This window comes from Chiloscyllium plagiosum, unplaced genomic scaffold (genome assembly GCF_037043375.1).
Source record: "Chiloscyllium plagiosum isolate Xiang-an unplaced genomic scaffold, Cpla_swu_hap1 HiC_scaffold_10, whole genome shotgun sequence".
NCBI lineage: Eukaryota > Metazoa > Chordata > Chondrichthyes > Orectolobiformes > Hemiscylliidae > Chiloscyllium > Chiloscyllium plagiosum.
The window spans coordinates 40,558,669-40,577,131 of NW_028270148.1; the positions used below are offsets into that span (position 1 = coordinate 40,558,669).

General features: G+C 42.3%; 1 long non-coding RNA gene across 1 annotated transcript in view; it reads left to right on the forward strand.

Moving 5' to 3' along the window:
* LOC148148944 (uncharacterized) overlaps positions 1-15,845 on the forward strand; it is a 93,456-nt gene extending 77,611 nt beyond the window's left edge. The window contains exon 3 of the long non-coding RNA XR_015758423.1: positions 15,556-15,845. This is a non-coding gene — a long non-coding RNA (uncharacterized LOC148148944). The remainder of the gene's footprint in view (positions 1-15,555) is intronic.
* Positions 15,846-18,463: the final 2,618 nt, after the last annotated feature.

Genomic DNA, 18,463 nt, shown 5'->3' on the forward strand with positions numbered 1-18,463 from the left:
CAGGGTTGGAGGATTTGAGCTATAGGGAGAGATTGAACAGGCTGGGGCTGTTTTCCCTGGAGCGTCAGAGGCTGAGGGGTGACCTTATAGATATTTATAAAATCATGAGGGGCATGGATAGGATAAATAGACAAAGTCTTTTCTCTGAGGTTGAGGAGTCCAGAACTAGAGGGTATAGGTTTAGGCTGAGAGGGGAAAGATATAAAAGAGACCTAAGGGGCAATGTTTTCACACTGAGGGTGGTACGGGTATGGAATGAGCTGCCAGAGGAAGTGGTGGAGGCTGGTACAATTGCAACATTTAAAAGACATTTGGATGGGTATATGAATAGGAAGGGTTTGGAAGGATATGGGCCGGGTGCTGACAGGTGGGACTATATTGGGTTGGGATATCTGGTCGGCATGGACAGGTCGGACCGAAGGGTCTGTTTCTGTGCATCTCTATGACTCTATGACTCTAAGTACTGAGTTTTCCAACTCTTCTTCCTACCTATTGTCCAGCTGACAAAGGCTATTCACTTTCATGTGGCCCACTTCACTGCAGAGGTTACAAAGCGAGACATGAAACCTTCAAATGGGGATGTTTCTACATTTCCCCTTTGCAATAAGGCCATCGCGTGGGTTTTACCAAATTTCTCTTCCATTCCAGCCATGTTTATTGATGTGGTGTCTTCCATCTGAAAGTCTAATCAATGACTGGAAAAATATAACCAGCCAAATGTAGCAGCCTTGGACTCCACACAGTTCTTTAAAAGAATTCAACAGATTGACCTTGTTTAAACAAGACAACACTGGAAATTTCAGCCAAGGTGCTCAGAATTTATGTAAGAGATCAATGCTGCCCCCTACAGCAGTCTACACAACACCACTGAGTAAAAGTTAACAGCTCCAACAGATCAGTACAAACAGATTTGTTTTAGTTACCAACGATAATGTGAAACCCTCAGTTAAAAATCCATTTGATCAATATTTAACACCCCTCTGAACTTTAATAAAAAGATATATAGATTAATAGGGAATTTGGAGTTCAGGTAGAAGATGAGCTATGGGCTTGTTGAGGAACAGAACAGGCTTGAAGGGCTAAATGGCTTAAAACTGCTGTTATTCAGAGTCATAGAGATGTACAGCATGGAAATAGACTCTTCGGTCCAACTCATCCATGCCAACCAGATATCCTAACCTAATCTAGTCCCGTTTGCCTGTACTTGGCCCATATCCCTGCAAATGCTTCCTATTCATATACCCATCCAAATGCCTTTTAAATGTTGTAATTATACCAGCCTCCACCACTTCCTCTAGCAGCTTATTCTATACATTCACCACCTTCTACTTGAAAAGGTTGCCCCTTAAGTCCCTTTTAAATCTTTTACCCCTCTCCTTAAATCTCTGCCCTCTAGTTTTGGAATCCCCCACCCGGGGAAAAGACCTTGTTCATTTACCCTATCCAGGCTCCTCATGATTTTGTAAACCTCTATAAGGTCACCCCTCAGCCCCAGCCTGTTCAACCTCTCCCTATAGCTCAAATCCTCCAACCTCTGCAACATCCTTGTAAATCTTTATTGAACCCTTTCAAGTTTCACAACATCTTTCTTATTCATATATCCATCCAAATACCTTTTCAATGTTGCAATTGTACCAGCCTCCACCACATCCTCTGGCAGCTCATTTCATATGCGTACCACCCTCTGCATGAAAAAGTTGCCCCTTAGGTCTCTTTTATATCTTTCCCCTCTCACCCTAAACCTATGCCCTCTAGTTCTGGACTCCCTCATCCCAGGGAAAAGACTTTGTCTATTTATCCTATCCATACCCCTCATAATTTTGTAAACCTCTATAATGTCACCCCTCAGCCTCTGATGCTCCAGGGAAAACAGCCCCAGCATGTTCAACCTCTCCCTATAGCTCAAATCCTCCAACCTCTGCAACATCCTTGTAAATCTTTTTTGAACCCTTTCAAGTTTCACAACATCCTTCCTATATGCAGGGAGACCAGAAATCGACGCAGTATTCTAAAAGTGGCCTAAACAGATGTCCTGTACAGCCATAACATAACCTCCCCTTCTAATGCCCTGATGAAAATTAGGAGTAATGTTTAATGGGTAACTGAGATAAAAGCATATACTTAACACTGTTGGTCAAAATGAAAATTAACCTCATTACATTGTAGATTTTTATCATCATTATTGTTACAAAATTTGATAATTCAAAGATTTGAAACAATCACTAGATAATAGTTATTGCAAGCCAGAAGTTCTTGTCAATAAGGCCAGTGGAATAAATGTCACAGAATTTTCTCAAAATAAGTGTGTTTTGAAGTTGGGAATTTTGACTGGGCTTGGTTGCAATATTGAAATCAAAAATACCATCTCATGTGACCAGGCTACCATGTTTTCTAGTTACCATCATTGGTGGTGCTGAAGCACAGTGGTCAAATTTCCTGAGGTTACTAACCTTTTCCTCATCTGCTCGAATCCCTCTGAATGTCTAAACCTTCATTTGAGTGCACTACACTTTGTGATTGCATTTTCCCAACCTCCCGCCTTATGTTCCAATTACATATCTGCATTCTTTCAACTTCCAGTCTTGGTGTTCTCCACATACTCTAGTCTTCTGATGAGCAACAAGCCCCTGCGACCCTGCTTTCTGGAACTTCCTCTCTCAACTCATTCTCCGTAATTCCCCTCAGAACCTGTTTATGAACAGGTCTTTCAAACTCTTAACCCTTCAGTCTGTCAAATCATTGCTTCTTTCCTCCACTCCTCACATACCTACACTCCCACCATTGATAGTTGACATTGCCATTCGCTCAGTACAACTCCTTCCCAAATGAATGAACTAACCCTGTAGAGATTTATAAAATAACTAGGGGCCTGGATAAGGTGAATAGCCAAAGTCTTTTTCCAAGGGTAAGGGAGTCCAAAATTAAAGGGTATAGGTTCAAGGTGAGAGGGGAAACATTTAAAAGGGATCTAAAGGGCAACGTTTTCATACAGAGTGTGGAGTGTGTATGGAATGAACTGTCAGAGAAAGTGATAGATACAAGTACAATTACAACATTTAAAAGGCATTTGGATAGGTACATGAATAGGAGAGGTTTAGAGAGATGTGGACCTAATGCTGGCAAATATGACAAGTACAGTTTAGCTTGGCATGGATGAGTTGGACCAAAGAGTCTGTTTCCATGCTGTATGACCCTATGACTCTGGAACCAGAAATACAATATTCATTGTGCAAGTTCTTGACTGTCAGTCAAACAGCCTTTATCATCCACTATTTTCAATACCTTTTTCTGTACCTAATGATTTTTCTCTGCACTAGCAAATAAAGTCTCAAGTCATTAGTTTGCTCATAGCACGGTTTCAGAGCTAGGAGATTAATTCCTGGTTATCCCGGGGTCATTCTACTGTTCTCCACTGACTGTGTTGTGCTATGCCTTGGGATACTCACCACAGTAAAAACACCTATTATCTGCACATTGCAGCTGCTGTGCTGAGGACCAGGAATCAGCTAGCATTCCCACTACTGATCAACATCCATTGGCACCGACTGGAAGGAGCTTGTGTATGGTTGTCAGTGTGGACAAGATTGTGATTCCCTCTGGGGTGGAAGCAGCTTGCTAATATTTACAGTCATGTGCCTCATGTATAGTAGGGCAACATGGCCTAGGAATAGCACTGTGTCCACTAAACTGCAGTCCTGCCAAAGAAGACGAAGGGAGCAAATAGACAAACAGAATCAAAAGTAGCCAAAAATCAACCAGAGATTCTTTGATTTTTTTTCAGGAGAATTTAAGATAAAAGATGAAGCCATGGCCATTTAAATACATTGGTTCAGTAAGTGTTTTCATAAAGTGTTTCAGCCGCAATGTGGCATGCACTGCACCACTGAGCTCAATTTCAACCTCTTGATTCATGCAGTTCTGCAATCTTCATTTGTTCCCATTCTCTCAGAAGGCAAGCATCAACCTGTAAAAGTGCTGTCTTTATCACATGAGGGAGAAATCCATTGGCAATGAGGAAGACAGAGAAAACGCCAATCACAAAAAAAGGCTAAGGCTTCAAAGAATAAAGTCAAATAACCCCCAATCACTACTGGCTTTGGATTGTTCTGAGATCAGTCACAGATCACATCACATGGACAAGACAGTGTTGGCAAGTTGATTCATGAGTTTAAGGGGCACAGAGATAACCCGTCAATATGTGATGTTGTGGCTGTGTCAGTTAAACAGGTGCATGAAGAGCTGCACATGCAAAGCAGAATCTGATGTACTTGGTTGCTCTGCACTGACAAGTATCACTGCAGACAACCCCTTAACCCTGGGCCAAACATTGTTCGGCAAGTAACCTTTGCACGCACTGGCATCCTGTCATCTCTATAAGACATCGCAGGGTAAGGAAGTCAATGTTCCAATCAACTGAAAAATGTTAGGTGCCAACATTCAGATTTCCAGGTTGTTTTGGTCTGGCCCAAACAAAGAGAAAATTGACTGGTGAATGACAACAAGAAACATGTTTCATTGCAGTGCAAATTCAAAAGGATACTCTAATCTGTTGTGAGATTGGTGCATGAGCTTTGTGCAACTGAAAGAGAAACTTTCTTGATTTAAGAAAGTCATGCACCAATCAGGTCTGATTAAATGATTTGTTTTCCCTACAGCTGCCATCCAACAGCCCAGTCCTAGCAGGTTTGCTAATTCGGTTTTGTCTTCACGTCAAGGGAGTTTTGCCAGTCTTGTTGTAGCTCCAGAATAGTGCATGGTACCCAATGGGTGTGGCATTACTCACACCCATTGGGTGTGGCATTACTCACACCCATTACAATCAGGAATTGAGAGTTATGATAGTAAAGTTAGATGAGGGGGATGTGAGAGGCTCAAGTGCAGCATAATTGCTAGCATGGTCTACACTGTTCACTATATGCAGACTGAAGATTGGAGGAACAACACCTCATCTTCAGCCTAGGCAGCCTAAGCCTAGAGGACTCAACATTGAGTTCTCCAATTTCAAATAACCTCCCTTCCTAACCCCTAGCTCCCTTCCCAGCCCCTTCCCCTCCCTTCCATTCCTCTGACCGACCCTTCCTTCTAGCTACCAACTGGATTCATCCCTCCCATTGACCAAGCAGGTCAAACCCTCTACCTGTGTTCACTTATCAGCACCACACCATCTCACCCCGCTCCCCACCCAAAACCCTCCCCCACTCTCCCCTTTATCTGCAGCTCCCCTTACACCCACCCCCAGTCCTGAAGAAGGATTACACCCAAAATGTTGACTTCTCCACCTCCTGACGCTGCCTGGCTTGCTATGTTCCTCTAGCATTCTGCTTCTCTACCTGGGCTACAGTTTATAGTTGTTAACTTATGATAATGTACATCCAGGGTGCCACATTTACTGCTGCACTGCAGTCAGGTATTGAGCAGTAATGTATCAGTTAACCATCCACACAGAGGGTTGTAAGAAATGCAGTTAATGAAGCTTCATTTTCGGTCTACCCTAGCAATGAGATCTTGATCAGATGGGCCAATGGGCTAAGGAGTGGCAGATGGAGTTTGATTTAGATAAATGTGAGGTGCTGCATTTTGGAAAAGCAAATCAGAGCAGTATTAATACACTTAATGGTAAGGTCCTAGGGAGTGTTGCTGAACAAAGAGACCTTGGAGTGCAGGTTCATAGCTCCTTGAAAGTAGAGTCACAGGTAGATAGGATAGTGAAGAAGGTGTTTGGCATGCTTTCCTTTATTGGTCAGAGCATTGAGTACAGGAGTTGGGAGGTCATGTTGTGGTTGTACAGGACATTGGTTAGGCCACTTTTGGAATGTTGCATGCAATTCTAGTCTCCTTCCTATCGGAAGGAATTGTGGAACTTGGAAGGGTTCAGAAAAGATTTACAAGGATGTTGCCAGGATTGGACGATTTGAGCTATAGGGAGTGGCTAAATAGGCTGGGGCTGTTTTCCCTGGAGCATTGGAGCCTGAAGGGTGACCTATACAGATTTATAAAATCATGAGGGACATGGATAGGATAAATAAAGTCTTTTCCCTGGGGTGGGGGAGTCCAGAACTAGAGGGCATATGTTTAGGGTGAGAGGGGAAAGATATAAAAGAGACCGAAGGGGAAACTTTTTCATGCAGAGGGTGTTATATGAATGGAATGAGCTGCCAGTGGAAGTGGTGGAGGCTGGTACAATTGCAACATTTAAAAGGCATCTGGATGGGTATATGAATAGGAAGGGTTTGAAAGGATATGGGCCAGGTGCTAGCAGGGGAGACAAGATTGGGTTGGGATATCTGGTCATCATAGACAAGTTAGACCAAAAGGACTGTTTCCATGCTGTACATCTCAATGACTCTATGACTCTAAGTATGGTTATATAACTTCTGAGAACTAGAATAGCAGAAAAATTGGATCAAATACTGATGTTTGGAAATTCTATATGTAATTCTTTAATTCTTTTTATTCTCCCTCCCATTAGGGAGGCATTACTATAGTGATAATGTCACTGGACAAATCATCCAGAAACCCAGGCTAATTTTCTGTTTGAATCCCACCATGGCAGATGGTGAAATTTGAATTTAATGCAAGTCTAGAATAAAAAGCAGGCCTAATGATGAACAGGCAACCACTGCTAGCTGTTATAAAAATGCATCTGGTTCACTAATGTCTTTTAGGGAAGGAAATCCACCAGTCTCGTGTGCTTTGGCCTACATGTGATTCCAGACCGACACTAATATAGTTGATTTTTAACTGTCCTCAGACAATTAGGGATATGCAATCAATGCCGGCCTTGCCATTGCTGTCCATATCCCAAGAATAACAATAATAAAATTACTTTCCATTGCCATAGAAATCACACATAGGTTCATATAAATTGTTCATCTTCCTGTTATTTGAATCACCTGATGAAGCAGCAGCACTCCAAAAAGCTAGTCTTTCCAAATAAATCTGTTAGACTATAACCTGGTGTTGTGTGATTTTTTATTTTTGTTATTTGAAGTCACTTTATGTCAGAAATACAGTAACTAGAAGCTACTCAAACTCAATTTGTGTTAGGACCAGCCAGATAATTAGGGAGTCTTTATTTCCCTTAACTCAGGCTCGATTTAAACTCAGGTGCCTGGAGTACATTCACCTACTACACAACCCTGGCCCAACAAATATTTTAACAATGGATTTAATTGTTCTGCATTCATGGTAATTGAGGCTTGCAACCTGGTATGTCTGCAGAGTGTAGTCTTTGCAGAACCTTTTCCAGAACAATTTTTGACTGATCTCAGTGGATTTAGCCCTTCACAAAATGACATTCAAAAATCCCTCTGCGTTTCATTCCCTACCACACTGTTGAGTGCACCAGTCTTTTCCAATTTGTGCCAAATGTCTTCAAGCAACAAAAAAATGGTGTTTCACCGTGGTCACTTAACAAAAAATATAAAGTGCAGCTATCACTCTAGGACTGTGATGCTAGCACGTTCACTAGAAACAAATAATACTGGTTAACATAAATGAGATGTTAGTTTGAAGTCTCCCCTGGGAAAAGCAAAAGCAAATGAAGTGGAAAGGTTTGAATTGTTTGCACTCTGTTACGATCTTGCGTAACAAGCTAACAAAGTCAGACAGCACTATCAGATTTACAACATGGGTGTAATAACTGTGACATGCTTTGAACTGCTGCCAGATTGCACTACAATAGGCTGTTGTCTCACCTGGTTGATTCATTTGCCAGTCATGCAGAAAACCACATTGTGATCCTCTTTGCCCTAAAAAAACTGAGAGCACTATGAAATTGGGGTGGGGATTGTTGAAAATCAAGATTGTAAACAATGCATTGCTGGACTCGAACAGTAAAAATATGCTGATCTGTATATTTTCTTCACTGAATTATTTTGCAATGGACTTATATTTTCATCATATTTACATGTTGGACATTAGGATACATCGCATTGCAATAAGGACATGCCATCCAATGTTTATTTATAACAGTATGACTGTCAATCTGCATAACTGCTAGGTAATTATGTCCAATAATGTTCACCTTGTAAACAGAATTTATTTTCCAAAACTTAAGTCAATAATGGTCATGATTACTTTCCAATATAGTTTATATTACCACTCTAGCAGTTTACTCTGTTACTAAAAATCTTGAAATTGGTTTTCTTACAGTAATACAGTACAGTATGTGTTACACATTCTTAAAACTTCCTACAATTTTAAACTCAAAGTTTCTCACGCTAATTGAATTCCACTGATGAAAGGTCCTTTTCCAGAGCTCATTCAAAGTAGCACCACCTAGGGCTAGTTAGAGGATATTCAACCATGGAAGGCATCAAGATCCTGTCCTATCTTCACTCAATATTAATCCATGTACAAGGGTTATTGGACTGCTATCTGGGCAAAAGCATTGCCTGATTTGCCTCCTCCTTGTCAAAAACCGCTGAAGCCAATAATGAGATCTTATCCCCTCACCCCACCACCCAGGACAAACCAAGTACTGAACATGAGACTTTCTGGTCTGCACTTTTTTACAGTATCCCACCCAATATCCTCCACACTAACATATTAGAATAGTTTGTTCTTAGCCATCTGCCTTTTCCTTACAGAATCCTTTAGGGCTGCACTCCTTTCCCAGGTTAAGACTTGTACCAAAGGCACTAACATTGATGCTGTGTGATGACCATTGGACCTTTTTCTCCTCTCATTGGTAAGTAAGGTAGGTGTAAATGGGAAGTATGGGGCCTTCAGCTTGATGATGAGATTGGCAATAGACCCGACTGAAAGATATTGGATGTGAAACTCCACAGAAAGACTGTTGTGCCAAATGCAGTTCTCACAATCAGTTCTCATGATCAGAATGGATTGGCAAATGCTCTGAACAAAGCAAAATACTCTTAACTTGTGGCATGTAGACCTGTGCCAAAAGCGGGAAAAGATTTCAACAGCATAGCAACAAAATCAATTTCTGTTTGTTAAAGCTAAGTTCAGGGTTGTGCAGGCAAATTAATAATTATATAATGTGCGGGGACAATCTCACCTGGCCTCTGTGTGTAGCAATATTGTCAACAAATTCCCAAACTTGTTATCTGATGGCTATTTTCAGCAAACATTTTTGTTGTATAACAAATTGCGCTGATTCTCTCCACGGTTTTTGTACAAGTTGAAGCCTGAGGAAACCATTGTGATCTACAAACACCCCCCCTCCCCCCCCACTTAATTCATTTTCTTTCATAAAGAAGGTTGATAACTGTGAAATTATCATTATGGAATCACCAGGGTTACAATGTTGGTCAACTTCCCGCTCCATGGGTCCAAACACACAAGGGTCAATGATAGCACTTATATCAATGCTCTAGTTGAGAACAGCCACCTCAGCATTGACTAGGGACCGAACCAGGCACTCTTGATCCTCTGTGGCTTAAGTATTAACCCTGCATAACCATTAGAGCTCATGTTCATTAACTTTGCTAATGTCAGCAATCATTAAACACATCCATATGGCTATTAATACATCTCATATGTCACACTGAATCCTGAAAGTTCAAATAAACAGAGCAAAATGGTTTCATCTGGTTTAAATAGGTCAGTTGATTATTTACTACAACACAAAGGATATTTAAGCCAAACTAAGATAAACAATGAATATCTCTGTTACCGTGTAACTACTCTGAGATCAGATAAATCCAGGATTTCTTTCCCCTCGAACACATGATAAACTGGAGGACTACAGTGTCTGCTTTCATTCCAAGATTACTGATTGTAAAATTAAAACTACATTTGTTAATACAGTACGAGTAATATAAGATGAAAGGAGCAGAATTATCGTCAGTGATTGAGATAAGAATCATTTATGGCTGAAAATTCAAAGATGAAAGATTGTGCATGCAACAATTTGGCTGATTATTCTACTTATAGCTTGTCACCTTTACCATCAGTTTTGGTTCCATTTGCAACAGTCTCGTCTGAGTAGGAAGTTTGTAGTTTTAAGACTGACTACAAATCCTGAAAATGTCACCAGTGTAGTGTGCCGGATGTGCTATCCTTTGAATAAAGCGAGGCCCCATCTGTTTGTTCAGACTGATGTGAAAGGTCTCATGGCACTATTTGAGGCAGAGCAGAAAAAATCAGCAAAGAATCTGTGCTGTGTACTTTCCTCAGCCAATCCCAGCAAAGATAAGATTTTGGGGAGACTGTGACAGAATGGTAATGTTCCTGGACTAATAATCCAGAACCCCAGGCTAATGCTTTGAGAACATGAGTTCAAATCCTACCTCAGCCGATGTGGTTGACTCTTTACTGCTCTCTGAAGTGGCCTTAACAAGCCACTCATATCACGGATCAATTAGAAAGGGGTAATAAGTGCTGGCGCAATCAACAATGACCATATCCTATGAGCAAGGAAAAGTAAAGCCCTGTTGGAATAGGGACTGAAACCTCTGCTATAGGCATCAATCTGATCTGCTAATGTCTTGTGGGGAAGGAAACTGCCATGCTTACCTGGCCTAGCCTACTTGTGACTTCAGACGCACAGCATTGTGGTTGACTCTTAACTGCCCTCTGGGATGGGTAATAAATGCTGGCCTAGCCAGTGATGCCATCATCCCATGAATTATCACATTGTCTGCTATTACACAAAACCCATTTATAGCCACTAATATTCCCATTAGCAGCCATTCATTCTTGGAGACTGACCACTATCCACTCCTTTGTCTGTCCAACTGCGCTTCTATCTCTTTGGGTGCTATCTCCACTTATTGTGTACCCCTTACTGCCTCCCCACACCACCCCACCCCATTTTCTGCATTAAAAAAATACTCTTTCCAGCTACAATCAGTTCTGAAGAAAGGTCACCGGACCCAAAACGCTAACTCTGTTTTCTCTCCACAAATGCTGCCAGACCTGTTGAATTTTCCCATTAGAACTTTGTTGCTTAAGAGGTTATTGCATAATCCCAAACAAAACAAAAAACCTCAGCGTTAATTCTTCACTGGATTTGCAAACTGTGGTTCTATTTTCCTTTAAAGAAAAAAAAAGCCTCACTGTTTTCAAAGCTCTGACCTTGTGGCAGGGAATGACAGTATATTCAAGCTCCAATAATGGTGCCTCAAGGAGGGGTAGGATATGGGCTCAGACATGTAATTGCTCATAAGTCGACGTTCCAACCTCGGGCTCACAGCCAGGAGAAGGTGCCAAGTACAGACTTGCACTTCTCCAAAAGGACAGGGAAGAAGTCAGAGGGAGAGCCACTCCAGGCATACTTCCCACACCTCCTGGCACCAGATAGAACACAGCATTGGCAGCAGACTGGCAGGGAGCCACGTTCATGTTTCTTTGTCTATCGTCTGGTGCAAGACATGGGAAGATTTGAAGATGTGCAAAAAGAGAGAAAAGCAGCACATGAAATATTAAGGGAAGGAATTGCCCTGTGTATTGTATTTATGCTGCTGGAACATATTTATTTTCCAAATGATGGTTGACTTTTCCAACAACTCAGTGAAATGTTTACCAAGAAGAAAGCTGCGAAGTTTGGAAACCTATAAGTAGGAAATGCTGGAATTATACAGCAAAAGTAATTTTCTTGATGCACACTCCTCTTTGTTTTGATTTTCTGATCATTCATTTAAGTTGTCAGATAATCACACACATGACACAACTGAATCTCCCAGTGGGCAAGACTCTATCAAAAGCATGAAAGTACAAATTAGGAGCCTTTTTGCAAATGCTTCCCAACATGCAGAGTACTTCCAGTTTTTTTAAATTGAGGCTACATGCTTAAACTGCTAATCAGAGCCTGTCTAATACCCTACAATATCCCGATACAGTCAATTATAGCAAACAAAAAGACTATCTAGTATGTAACAAAAGGCACAGTTATGCTTCTCTGAAGCAAGTGAGTAAAGACTCTGGCCAGGTTTAATTCCTGGTCAAAGCTGAGTTCCACAATCTCCACAGAAAGTTGCTAATCGCCATCGGTGGTGCATAGTGTGCAAGGAGACATGGAAATGGAGCAAGTTTCCTGCTCATAGTGACAACCCAATTCTGGAAAGTGCATGCACATAGCTACCAGTAAGATCTGAATCAGACTTTCATTATACCTTTGGCAGGGTTTGCTTCAGTTGGCAGGATGGCTGGTTTGTGATCCAGGCTAAAGCCATTAGTATTGGTTCAATTCCCCCACTGGCTGAAGTTACCACAAAGGTCTCTCCTTCTCACCCTCTCCCCTGACCTGAGGTGCAATACTGTTCAGGATAAACCACCACAAGTTGAGAGAGCAGCCCTCTCGGACTGTGGTGGCTTTACCTTAACCTGTACACTCTGCAGTCAACATTGGAGTGGTGCTGGAAAAGCACAGCAGGTCAGGAAAATCGACGTTTCGGGCAAAAGCCCTTCATCAGGAATGTGAAGCCCTAATGAAGGGCTTTTGCCCGAAATGTCGATTTTCCTGCTCTTTAGATGCTGCCTGACCTGCTGTGCTTTTCCAGCTTCACTCTAATCTTGACTCTAATCTTCAGCATCTTTAGTACACACCTCCACTTGTATACTCTGCAGTCAAACATCACTCACTGTCTGGGATCGAGGGAGAACTGATGTTGTCATTGGCAAGTGTCGCTCTCAGAGGGAATTGGTCTGGAAATTGTAGGCCTGAAGCATCTGATTTTCTGTTCATTTAAGTTAACAAGCAGAAAAAGACTTGTTTTCCTGAGCAGTGCTCCACCATCAGCTGCAAGCAGTACATGAAGAATGGGCATTTAGCCAAGGTTTCAGAGGCCTGCTGGCAACCACACTAGCTGGGCCTCAGCCAAGCCTTCAAGAGAAGAGGAGGAAAATGAGGATGGGGTGGTACAGTGGCTCAGCAGTTAGCATTGCTACCTCACAGAACCAGGAACCTGAGTTCAATTCCAGATTCAGGTGACTGCATTAGTTTAGTTTGCACATTCTCCCCATGACTGCATGCATTTCCTCAGGGTGCTCCAGTTTCCTCTCACAGTCCAAAGGTGTGCAGGTTAGGTGGATTGACCACGCTAAATTGTCCATAGTGTTTAGGAATGTGTGGGCAAGGTGGATTAGCCATGAGAAATGCAGGCTTACAAGGATAGGGTAGGGGGCTGAGTCTGGATGGGATGCTCTTCAAGGATCATTGCAGATTCAGTACGCCAAGTAGCCTCTCCTTACATTGTGAGGCTTCTATAAAAATTCAAGGTGCTATAAAGCTTTTGTTAATCACTTATTGAAGAAAACCCAGTGTCAAAATATGCTACCATGCTTCTCAAATATTCTAATTAAAGGACAGTGAGTTATAAATGTGCTAAAGGTGGATAAAACATGTTTTCATTTGAACCCACATGTGGTGGTTTATATATATCCATACACAGTAATATCAAATATAAGCCTCTGACCTCTGGGGGAGGGACTTTCACAATTATTAATGAATCATTCTGAGAAAGAGTGAAACCTGGCTGAATTAGGTTGGACGTGGTAAAGCACAGCTCATAGAGTTGGATCGATGAGTGGCATTCACTGTTCCCAAGTTTCAGCAAATATACAGAACAGACATGCCTCAAACAGGGCCTGAGCCCTCGAAAGAAATAAATCACCTGGAAGTAGGTCAGCAAAACAAAAGTGCTGATCACAGATTCATAGAATGGTAACGGCACATAATGAGGCCATTTGGCATGTTGTACCTGTGCTGGCTCTCTGTCGAAGTAATTTATCCAGTGCCACTCATCACAACTCCCCCAGAGCACTGCACATTCTTCCTTCTCAGGTAATTATCTAATTCCACTTTGGATGCTTCAATTGAATCAAGCTCCATACTCAGGCCAAGAAATGAGCGACATGTGTAAGCTAAGAGCTCCCTCTGCAGTTCTCACTGTGTATTGTGAACTAAATCTATTTGCATTATCTATGGGTGGGACTTGATCTTTCAAAATTAAGTAGCCTTCTTTTTTTGAAGGGTCATCAATCATTGACCCAAAATATTGGCTCTGTCTGTTCCCATGCATGCTTCCATGGCCAACTCACTACTTCCAATATTTTCCAGGAGATTACAGGGTATGCCATGGGGCTCTGGTGATACAGTGGTCACGTCCCTTCCTCTGGGCCAGCGGACTTAGGTTCAAGTCCCACCTAGTCCAGAGGAGTGGCATAACTTATCTAAATTAGTTGATTAAAGATATCTACATATTATGCCATGACAGTGGATCAAGTGGTCATTTCCTGAGCCTTATGTACCTCTGTAGTCTGAGGAACACACTGGACAGGCGAAGCGGTCAAGAGGAGGATGAGACTCCCAGCATCACACAGTACCTCTTATATCACCAAAGTGTTGTGATACAAATAGTCACGTTGAAGCCTATTCACACAAGATGACTTCCATTTGTACAAGGTGAAAACATTCCCAAAGACAATGGAATGAATGGATAAACATAACAAAGCATATTATAATACAGGCATTTTGGGCAACTTCCAGGGGTTAGGTATTATTTTCATTAAACTTCAGTATAGAGTATTTCTTTTCCACTGCCATTGTCCCCCAATACTTGAGTCACCCACACTCCACTGTCGCCCAAAGGAGTGTTGGTAGATTGGGTAAAGCTGGCCACCAAAATTGCCCTGTGAAAAACAGATCTTTCTCAATGTTGGCCCTGGCAAATTTCACAAGCTTACTTTGGAATTGCTTTTGGCTCGACAAGACCAACAAGTACTTAATCCTTTGTAAAAGGAGGATGGGCGCATGTTCTTTTGAACCTGAGCAAACCAACTCTTTGTCCCCTTCACTGTTACGTCGGATAACTTGACAGTGCTGAGGATACTATTCTGAGGCGTTGGCTCAAGCAACGAAAAACTATGAGCAGCACATAGTCAAGGACAAAGAAAGAGTGGGCTCTCCCTCCATAGAGTTATACAGTGCAGACCAGGCCCTTCAGCCCTTTGAGTCTGTGCTGGTCTACCTACACTAATCCCACTTACCAGCACTTGACCCATAGCCTTCAATGTTACAATACTTCAAATGCTCATGCCCATATTTTTTGAATGTTGTCAGGTTTCCCGCTCTACGTCCCTCCCAAGCAGTGTATTCCGAATACCCACCACCCACTGGGTGAAAAACATTTCCTCAAATCCCATTAACCCTTCCACCTTAAAATTATGCCTCTCATTATTGACCTTCAACTAAGGACAACAGATGCTTCCTAACTAGAGGAGGGACTCCAAGTTGTGACTCTGGGCACAGGTGTGTTACCCCATTTATGCACCATGGAGATTGAAAACAGGGCCATTGATGGCCAATTTCTTGGTAAGCAAAGGGGAATATGCCCAGTGTTGCCCTAACCCTGATGGCCACCATGGTGTGTGGCTGCTCCATGTTTTGTATAAATCATTGGTACATAAACATCAAGTATCAATACATGCTATTGTATCAACCCCCAAACTGAGGGAGAGGCAAGTAAAGACAATGAATGAGTACTTAGCAATGAATGTAATGGTTATACTGGAGCTCCACTTTGAGATGTACAAAGCGAGTCAGACTAGTTTGTGTCATTCACAAGTTTTCTTGATTTTCTCTTCCAGGGGCAGCTGCCACTAAAGGTCAAAGGGTGAAGGCGATAGTCAAAGGCACTCCTACCACAGCTTCCCAAGGGGTTGCAGACCCTTCGGCTTGCTTGCACCAGTGGAAGTCTAACAAAAGTGTAAATGGACATTGTGATAATGACCCATAGTCGGAGGTTTAATGAGAGATCTCAGAGTGCCTCACACACTGCATTGAAAGAAATTGAACTGTCTTGTACTTTACGTATATGCTAAATTTGAATCTCTTTGTGATATGTTACGGATAAAATAAATAAAAGAACAGTTTCTTCCTTGCTCACACGCAAAGAATAGTCATTTGGGCTGAATTGCAGGAGGGGTAGAGGAATAATAACATTAATAAAATCACTTTTCAGGACAGTCAGGGCATAGTCTTGTCATTTAGCGCCCTCTGCTGCTGGATAGTTGAATTTCCAATTAAAATTGTAGTAGTTCCCTCTCAACAGGTAGAAGGCAACAGGTAATTCCTGATGAAGGGCTTTTAACTGAAACATTGATTCTCCTGCTCCTCGGATGCTGCCTGACCTGCTGTGCTTTTCCAGCACCACACTCTCAACTCTAATCCCCAGTATGTGCAGTCCTCACTTTGTCCTGTCTCAACAGGTATCCATGTCGCAAGGGAAAAAAAAAATCAAACCTTTTTAGAACCATCAAGACATATAAACAAAGTATCTTGTTCTAAGTATCTTTTCTCAAAATATCGCTGAATGAGGAAGCCTGGGTAGAATGAAGCTGGTCTTAAGGTGCTCAAGTTTGGTAGGGTGTCTGGGAGGAGTTTTGAGGGGGAAAGGTGTCCCCATGTTTCTACTCCAATTGCTGCCCAGTGACTCCTTCCTCCACTGCATTGGTGGACATTATTTGGAGAAAGTGTTAAAGGCAATTCAGGACTTAGCATCCATGAGCCACTGTGGGCAATCAGCAACAGTAGAATTGCACTCCAGTACAACCTTTAACCTGGCACGTCCCCTATGCTGCCATTACTATCAAGCCACGGAGTCAACACTGATTCAATGGAGACTGCAGGAGGACATGTCAGGAGCAGCTTCAGGCATATCCAAGAATGGAAAACTATCTGGTGAAGCTACACAACAGGAACACTTATGGGCCTAACAGAATAAGCTGCATGTGATAACGGATTCCACAGCCAACAGATCAGATCTAAGTTCTGCAGTCCTGCCACATGTTGTGAACAGCAATTCATCAACTTGCTGAAGGAGAACTCGCCCCAAATAACCACATCGTCAATGATGGAGAAGCACAGTAGATTAGTGCAAAAGATTTATAACACTATTTAGCCAGATGTACTGGGTGGATGATCTATCCCAGTCTCCTTCAGACATCCCCAGCATTACAGTCTTCAGCCATTGTGATTCGCTCCACCTAATGTTAAGAAAATTCTAATGTCACTGGACACTGCAAAGTCTGTGGGCTTGGACAACAACACTGAAGACTTGTGCTCCAAGATGTGCCATGTCCCTAAACCAAGTTGTTCCAGTACAGGTATAATGCTCGCTTTGAACCAACACTATGGAAAGTTGCCCAGGTATGACGTATTCACAAAAAGGACAAATCTAAGCCAACCAATTGCAGACACATTGGTCTACTTTTGATCATGAATAAAATGACAGATCGGGTGAGCAACAATGCTTTCAAGCATCACCTGCTTCGCACCAACCTGCTTCGCACCAACCTGCTTACTGACACTCAGCTTCTGTTCAGGCAGGAACACTGGACAGAGGACATGGACAGAGGAGCTGAATTCCAGAGCTGAGGCGAGAGTGACAGCCCTTGGCGTCAATGTCACATTGACCCTGTGGAGCTTCAAGGACCCCTATAAAAACTGGAGTTAATGGGATTCAAGGGGAAAGCTGTCCATGGAATATAGTCATAGCTGGCAATTAGGAAAATGGCCGCAGTTGTTGGAGGTCAGTCATCTCAGGTCCAGGACTTCTCTGCGGGTATTCATCAGGATAGTGCCCTAAGCCCAAGCATCTTCAGCTAGTTCTTAAATGATCTAGCCTCCATCATAATGGGGATGTTTGCTACTAATTGCATAAAGTTTAGCATGTTCACTACTCCTGAGAAAATGAAATAATCCATGTCTGATTGCAGCAATGTCTGGGCAATATCCAGGACTGGGCTGGCAAGTGACCATCATGCCGTACAAGTGCCAGGCAACGAACATCTCTAAGAAGAGAGATATTCAATGGTATCACCATCACTGAATCCCCACTACCAACACCATTGACAAGAAACTGAACTGAACTATCCTTAGAAATAATGTATCTTCAAGAGCAAGTCCATCATCTACAAGTCAGGAGTGTGATGGAATACACCCCCTTGTCTGGATGGGTGCAGCTCCAACACCATTCAAAAGATTGACACTATCCAGGACAAAGCAGTGAACGTGATTGGCACCACATGCACAAACATTCACTCCTTTCACCACCGGCACTCAGTAGCAGCAGTGTACAATATCGAGAAGGAATAGGGCAGAAATTCACCAAGGCTCCTTCAAAGACACCTCAGAGAAACCAGGACAACTGCCATCTGGATGGAGAAGGGCAGCAGATACATTGGAACAATATCAGCTGCAATTTACCATCCTAGTCGCCTATCACAGTGACATGGAAAGATCTTGCACCCTTTGGGTGAAAGTCTGAGTATTCCATTGCTAATGGCATTATGGGTGAGCCCAGCCACAACAGACTGCAGCAATTCTAAACAGCGGCTCATCACTGCCTTCTCAAAAGCATCGAGGGATGCATAATAAATGCCAGCCTCTCCAGTGACGCCCATGTCCCATGAATAAATTTTAAAAATTAACATCAGCTCCAGGATTTTAAAGTGCTTTTGATAAATTGGTATTCCCTGGAATACATTTCAGAAA